The following is an 8,689-nucleotide window of genomic DNA, read 5'->3' as shown; positions in this document are numbered from 1 at the left end:
CATTAGGTTAGTTTGCGTCAAGTTCTACAAAACTCTTAGGTTGTTACTTGAAGATGTTGATACTGATGACTGACACAATTTTTTTGGATCAATTGTAAAGGTAGAGTTGTGAGTTTCGGGGTTTGTGGGTGATAGAACAAGACAGACTGAATACCTGGAATTCAGAATTGTATAAAGAAACATATGTGCATTAAATAAAAAAACAGAAATGAACAGTCAAATATCAAGAAGGAAATTGTTTACCATCCCTGATGGGTACACTAGAAGAGTGAAATTGTGAGGTGAACCATAATGCAATTTGTAGAATGGCTGCATCACAGCTCGAGAGGTTTAGCTTCAGTCCTGTGCTCTGGTGCTAACTGAGTGCAATTTGTGTTCTGTGAGAATGAGCTTACTCAGGCCGTTCTGCTTTCCTTTCACATCCCAGAATGTGCAGGTTGGTAAGTGAGTTGGCCCAGGGCAAATTGTCCCAACTGTGCAGTGGCTGAAGCTGGGTAGATAGATAGATAGATAGATATACTTTACTGATCCCGAGGGAAATTGGGTTTCATTACAGCTGCACCAACCAAGAATAGCGCATAAATATAGCAATACAAAAACCACAAACAATCAAACAACAAAATGCAAACTATGCCAGATGGAAATAAGTCCAGAACCAGCCTATTGGCTCAGGGTGTCTGACCCTCAACGGGCGGAGCTGCAAAGTTCAATGGCCCAGTGTTGCATCTCGGTGGAATATGGCCGGGGTCCAACAGCAAAAAGTTCAATATCCGGTCTACAAACACGTTCCTCGATCGTAATATGACCAGGATTGCACCATCCGTTGTTAACCAGAATAGCAAGCCCCCAACTCCTTTATGCTTACCACTGTCAGTGCACTTCCGGTCAGCCCGAACGGTCTGGAAGCCGTCCATGGAAAAGATTTGATCGGGTATGTCCTCGTGCAGCCACGGTGAAACACATAACACTGCACTCCTGAAATATTCTCTGACACCTGGCTAGCTCAGTGAACTTGTCCATTTTATTACCCACCGAACTCCTCTTCTCCATAAGTCTCTGTTGTCTCGACCCGGTCCTCTTTCCTCGCCTTTGTGATCCCCCTCTGCATCCTCTGTGTGTTTTCCTCCAGATTTCAGCGAGTGTGTCCGCCACTCTGTTTGCTAAACTGGCTGGCATAAGCTCAATCAGCTGGTTCCTGGAATAAACAATGCAACCATGCTTCTGTCCCGCTAATGAGATGTGTCGGAATGTAACTATTTCCAGCGCTAAAAACCCAAATAAAACTCTCTCTACCCACATGTTAGAGAGGATGCAGCTTCAACGTGTTACCGTGAAAAAAAATACAAAAAATAACGTAAGTTAAAAAGTAAGAAGAAAAAAGTAAGAATACTCATCGGAATGGCTGTAACAGGCTGCATGCACAACCGGCACATGCGCACTAGAGGGGAATGTGGGATTCATGTAGAATTAGTGTTCATGGTAGCACAGATGAAAGCCTGTTTCACTGCTGCTTGATTCTATGTCTAAACTTAACAAGTTATACAAGCCATTTATACATCACAGCTGGACCTCATCCTCCCTTCAGACAAAATTCAGTCAGGAACAGACTCCAGTACGAAACAATGGAAGTAAATATTCACAGTAACCCTGGTGGATAAATGTAGGAGTGTGCTCAGATATAAAACTGTGTTATTACAAGAAATGGGGAAATGTTTTGGTACAGAGATGAAATGATTGCTGTTGCACTGGGAGCCTATGTAGTTCTATAGTTCTATGTAGCCCCCATGCTGTCTGCAGAAGTTTATATGTTCTTCCATGATCACCTGCGATTTCCCCAGGTGCTCTGGTTTCTTCCCACAGTCTAAAGATGTGTTGGTTGGCAGGTTAATTCATTATTGTAAATTGTTCTGTGATTAGGCTAATTAAATTGGGTGTTGCTTGAAGGGCCAGAAGGGTCTATTCTGCGTTGTATCTCGATAAATAAATGAAGAACTAGGAACACATCTTGTAGCTAAGTATTATTTACTGTAACTATCACCAATTGGGCTTCAATCCCCACTGCTGTCTGCAAGGAGATTGCTTGTTTTCCCTGTGACCATATGGATCTCCTCCTGGTGCTCCAGTTTTCTCTCACATTCCAAAGATGTACAAGTTGGTGTTTGTTGAGTTGTGAGCAAACTATGTTGGCATTGGAACCATGGTGACTCTTGTTGACCGCCCAGTGCAATCCTCACTGATTTGGTTCAAAACTAACAATGCATTTCACTGTATGCTTTCATGTTTCAAATTGCAAGTGACAAATAATTTTATTTTATTTGTGAACCCATCCTAATGTCCCACAGGGAAGGATGTCTCTACCCTTACCAGATCTTGTCTTTGTGTGGCTAAAGTCACACCACTAGATTGATTTTAACTGCTTCTAAGGCAAGAAATAGACAATAGATAGTAGCATTGATATGTCATCCGCGTACTGAAAATAAATTAAATATACAAAATTTGATGTAGCGATTTTGGAATATTGTGAATAAGATGTGAAAGGCAATATAAAATACTGTGCAAAAGTCTATACATACAGTGCCTATACTTGTAGATATTGTTGGCTACAAGTGTGATCTTCTCAAAACACAATTGGCATTTTATACTTTATACTTTATACTTCATACTTTATATTTCATTTTAATCCAGTTACTTGCAAATCCTCTGGGTTGTTGCCCTGCTTTTAGAATGGAAACTGAAAGCCATAAAAAAGAGGGAAAATTGCAAACAAGTCAGTTATGTTATTTGTCAAGGAGATCAATTAGATTATAACAAGGCAAGTCAATATCACACTAAATATTCGAGGAACTCCTCCAGAATTTTGTTTGTGTTGATACAGATCTGCAGTCTCTCTAGTGTCTCTATTTTGCTATTCCACCACTGTACAAGATATTGTACATCTTTTAATGATCACGTAAAAGGGCAAATCAGGGATCAAGGATTGGGGATCAACTTTATTTGCCATATACATTTGCATGTATTAGGAATTTGCTGTGGTGTGTTGGCACGACAGGCAACAAAAAAGAAAAATGTTCAACAAATTTTAAACAATAAAGAATTAAATAAAAGTAAATTAGAGATTAAAGGATGGATTTGGAATAAAATATGCAAAATACATAAAGACCAGCATGTATTTACAATGTAAACAGCATTATGAAAAGTGGTTTAAAATGTTTACAGTGCAGTGACAGAGGTAATATAATACTGTGCAAATGTCTTTGGTATATACAGTGCCTATAAAAAGTATTTATCCCACCACTGGAAGTTTTCATGTTTTATTGTTTTACAACAATGAATCACTGTGGATTTCATTTGGCTTTTTTGACTCTGATCAACAGAGAATAACTCCTTTGTGTCAAAGTGAAAACAGATCTTTACAAAGTAATCTAAATTAATTACAAATATAAAACACAAAATAATTGATTGCGTAAGTATTCACCCCTTCAAGTCAGTGTTCAGTAGATGCATCTTTGGCAGCAATTACAGCCTTGAACTTCTGTCGATAGGTCTCTGTCAGGTTTGCACATCTGAACATTGCAATTTTTCTCCATTCTTCTTTACAAAACTTGAGAGTTCTGTCAAATTGCATGGTGGTCGTGAGTGAACAGCCCTTTTCAAGTTCAGCCACAAATTCTCAATTAGACTGGGGTCTGAACTCTGATGTGGCCACTCTAGGGCATTAACTTTGTCGTTTTTAAGCCATTCTTGTGTAGCTTTGGCTTGATGCTTGGGTTCATTGTGACACTGGAAAACAATTTTTTTTCCCAAATTGTAGTTTTCTTGCGGATTGCATCAGGTTTTCCTCTGTACTTTGCTACACTCATTTCTACCTTCACAAGCCTTCCAGGGCCTGCTGCAGTGAGGCATCCCCACAACACAATGCAGCCACCATCATGCTTCAGGGCAGGGATGGTGTGTTTTTGATGATATGCCGTGTTTGACTTATGCCAAATATAAAAAGAATTTTGGTTTCATCAGACCATAGAACCTTCTTCCAGGTAACCTATACGCTAACACCACCCACTTGCCTTGGAAGGCTATCTTTTACAGCCTTGGTCATAAAAAAATATATTGGTTTAAAATTACAAATTTATGGGACACCTACTGCTTTTTGAAGGAGGTTTTTTTAATTTCTCTGTTAAATGTCTCAGTTCTGACTTTACAGTATGACTCATTCAGCACAGATCAGGCTTTTGTCAATTTACATGTTTACATTTCCTGAAAACTACAGGAGAAATAAGAATTAGAATCAAAATAAGGTTTAATATCACTGGCATATGTTGTGAAATTTGTTAACTTTATGGCAACAGTACAATTAAATACATGATAAATAAATATAGAAAAACAAACTGAGTTACATTAAATATATATGCCAATTATATAGTTAAGTTAAAATAACTAGTCAAGATATTAGAAATAAAAAAGTAGTGAGGTAGTGTTCATGGGGTCAATGTCCATTTAGAAATCGGATGGTAAAGGGGAAGAAGCTGTTCCTGAATCACTGAATGTGTGCCTTTCGGCTTCTGTACGTCCCTCCCAAAGTAAAACTGTGAAGAGAGCATGCCCTAGGTGACGGGGGTCCTTAATGATGGACGCTGCCTTCCTATGACACCACTCTCTGAAGATGTCTTGGATACTACGGAGGCTGGTACCCATAATAGAGCTGACTAATTTTACAAATTTCTGCAACTTATTTCGCTCTCATGTAGTAGCCACCCCACCTCGCCCCCATCAGATGGTGATGCAATCAATCAGAATACTCTCCACGATACATTTGTAGGAGTTTTCCAGTGCGTTAGTTGATAAACCAAACCTCAGACACCTAATGAATATATCGATTGTCCTGCCTGCTTTACAGTTGCATCAATATGTTGCTTCCAGGTTAGGTCCTCAGAGATATTGACATCCAGGAGCATGAAATTGCTCACTCTCTCCACTTCCAATCCCTCAATGAAGATTGGGTTGTGTTCCTTTATCTTACCCTTCCTGAAGTCAATCAATTCTTTGATCTTGCTGACACTGAATGCAAGGCTGTTGCTGCTACACCACTCAATTAATCTCATCCCTGTATGCCCTTTCGTTACCATCTGAAATTCTGCCAACAATGGTTGTATCATCAGTAAATTTATAGATGGAATTTGAGCTATGCCTAGCCACACAGTCGTTGGTGTAGAGAGATTAGAGCAGTGTGCTAAGCACACATCCCTGTGGTCTTCCAGTTAGGAGGTCGAGAATCCATTTGTAGAGGGAGGTACAGACACCTAGGTTCTGCAGCTTTTTGATCAGGACTGAATAATGGTGTTAAATGCTAGTCAATAAACGCATCCTGACATGGGTATTTGAATTATCCAGGTCGCCTCACTATAGGAAGGATGTGGAAGCATTGGAAAGGGTACAGAGGAGATTTACCAGGATGCTGCCTGGTTTAGAGAGTATGCATTATGGTCAGAGATTAAGGGAGCTAGGGCTTTACTCTTTGGAGAGAAGGAGGATGAGAGAAGACATGATAGAGGTGTACAAGATAATAAGAGGAACAGATAGACAAAAGGACATGGCTTTAAGGTAAGGGGTGGGGGGATATTAGAGGAAGGTTTTTTACTCAGAGAGTGGTTGGTGCGTGGAATGCACTGCCTGAGTCAGTGGTAGAGGCAGATACACTAGTGAAGTTTAAGAGACTACTAGACAGGCATATGGAGGAATTTAAGTTGGGGGCTTATATGGGAGGCATGGTTTGAGGGTCGGCACAACATTGTGGGCCGAAGGGCCTGTACTGTGCTGTACTTTTCTATGTTCTATGTTCTATCCAAGGCTACGTGGAGAGCCACTGAGATTGCATTTGCTATAGACCTATTGTTGAGATAGGCAAATCACAGTGGGTCCAGGTCCTTCCTGAGATAGGTGTTGATTCTATAACCAACCTCTCAAAGGATTTCAGCGCTATAGATGTGAGTGCCACTGGACAATAGTCATTGAGGCAGCTCTAGCTACTCTTCTTGGGCACTGGTATAATTGTTGCCCTTTTGAAGCAGTTGGGAACTTCTTACTGTAGCAGTGAGAGATTGATAATATCTTTGAATACTCCCGTCAGTTGGTTGGCACAGGTTTTCAGAGCCTTACCAGGTACTCCATCGGGCCCTGCTGCCTTGCAAGGGTTTACCTCACAGAGATCAGAGATCACAGGGCCATTGGGATGCTGCAGGGATTCTTATAGCTGTGGTTTATTATGCCTTTTGAAGCAAACATAAAAAGCATTGAGCTCGTCTGGTAGTGAAGCATCACTGCCATTCATGATGTTGGTTTTACTTTGTAGGAAGTAATGGTCTGCAAACCCTGCCAGAGTTGATGTGTATCTGATGTTGCCTCTAACCTCTCCCAGAATTGTTTCTTAGCTCTTGAAATACTCCTCCACATCTATATATATGGAATAGTTAAATTAAATAAGTAGTGCAAAAGTAGAAATTAAAAATTAGTGAGAGAATATCCATGGGTTCAATGTGCATTCAAAAATCAGATGGCAGAGGGGAAGAAGCTGTTCATCAATCATTCAGTGTCTGCCTTCAGGTTTCTGTACCTCCTACCTGATAGTAGCAGTGAGAAGAGGGCACGTTCTGGGTGGTGGGAGTCTTTAATGATGGATGCGGCCTTTTTGAGGAATCACTCCTTGAAGATGTCCTGGATACAATAGAGGCCATTGCCCATGATGGAGCTGACTAATTTTATAACTCTCTGCAGCTTTCTTCAGTCCTGTGCAGTAACCCACCTCCCCCCGCCATATCAGACAGAGATCAGCCAGTTAGAATGCTTTCCACGATACATCTGTAGAAATTTGCGAGTGTCTTTGGTGACATACCAAATCTCCTCAAACTTCAAATGAAATATAGCTATTGTCTTGCCTTCTATATGGCTGAATTGATATGTCGGGATGGTGAGAGTGTGGAATGGGATGCCAGCGAAAGTGGTGAATGCAGATTCCATTTCAAAATTTACGAGAAATTTGGATAGATACATGGATGCCTTAATTACATTAGGTTAAACATGGAGTAAGGAGGCTATTGTCTGGTTTGTTGGGACTAAGCAGAATAATAGTTTGGCATGGACTAGATGGACCAAAGGGTCTTTTTCTGTGCTGCAGTGTTCTATGACTTTATAGCTATAAATTACAATAATTCTCTTTCATTATTTAAGCTGTTGGTCCTGATATCATCTCAGTGATCTGACTGGAATTCTTCAGAAGGAATCTCTTTCCAAATGGTTTGCCTAGTAATGTATGCAATACATCATCTATAGATGAATCAGTATTTCATATTGCTGAGGCAAAACATAACCCTATTTATATTCTTGCCTTCCAGTTAGAAAAGCGAACATTTCATTAGTCTCATTGATTTATCTTTCTGTACCTGACTGCTATGTTTTGGTGAACTCTATACATAGATTAATATCTCTGCATGACTGTATCTAGAAGAAACATTAGCCTCAGCAAAACTTCATCTAATCATTTGTTAATATGCAGACAGGGAAGTATTTACATATTTGGGTGTAAGTACTTCTATTTTCCGAGGAGGCTGAAGAGGGTATTTCTATGCGCATCACTGCTCACTACTTTCTACAGGTGCTCAGTTGAACATGCTGTATCGCAGCACTGTGGCGGACAAGAAGGCTCTACAATGCCCAACTCATCACCCGCACCAGTCTACATACCAGCAAGGATATATACAGTAAAGTGATGGAGAAAGGCAAGCGATATCATGAGGAATCACCTGAAATCACTTCGTCTACACACAAGAAGTTTATATACATTACAGTCATTGGACATTGTGGTTTATAATATTGCTTTTATACTTATATTTATTTTTGTTTTTTTGTTTTTTTTATTGTATTCTTTATATTTATTGGATCTGGAGTAACAATCAATATGTTACTCCGATACACCCGTGTGCTGAAGAATGATAATAAGCAATCTTGAACCTTGAATCTTCATAGGAAAGTGAATAAAGCAAGATTGGACGAGAATTAAAAGTAAAGTTGAAGTTGCCTGAATTACCCAGCAGGTCAGACAATATCAGTGAAGCAGGAAGCAAAGCTAAATATTACACCAGGAGCATTCTTTGATTTGAAGTGTCAGTGCAGCTTCATTTTCCACATATACTGGCTGGTCCAAATTTCCTCTCAGCCTCAATCTCCTTCCTTCCTCCCCTATCACTTCATGCCCTGACCAATCAAGAATCTATCAACCTCTGCCTTCAATATACATAAAGACATGGCCTCCACAGTGGACTGCAGCAATGGATTCCACAGATTCACAAGCCCTCTGGCTAAAGAAATTCCTCCTCATTTCCGTTCTAAAAGGACTTCCCTCTATTCTGACGCTGTATCCTCTGGTCACAGACACTCTTAGCACAGGAAACATCCTCTCCACATCTGCTCTATAAAAGCCTTTTACCGCTTGATAGGTTTCAATTAGATCACCCCTCATTCTTCTGAATTCCAGTGAGTAGAGGCCCAGAGCCATCAAACGCTCTTCATATGACAAGCCGTTCAATCCTGGAATCATCTTCCTGAGCCTCCTTTGAACCCTCTCCATTTCAGTACATCCTTTCTGAGATAGGGAGCCCAAAACTGCTCACAATACTCCAGGTGAGGGCTCACCAGTGCT

Source organism: Mobula birostris, chromosome 7 (genome assembly GCF_030028105.1).
Source record: "Mobula birostris isolate sMobBir1 chromosome 7, sMobBir1.hap1, whole genome shotgun sequence".
NCBI lineage: Eukaryota > Metazoa > Chordata > Chondrichthyes > Myliobatiformes > Myliobatidae > Mobula > Mobula birostris.
Note: the sequence above shows the minus strand (reverse complement) of the source record.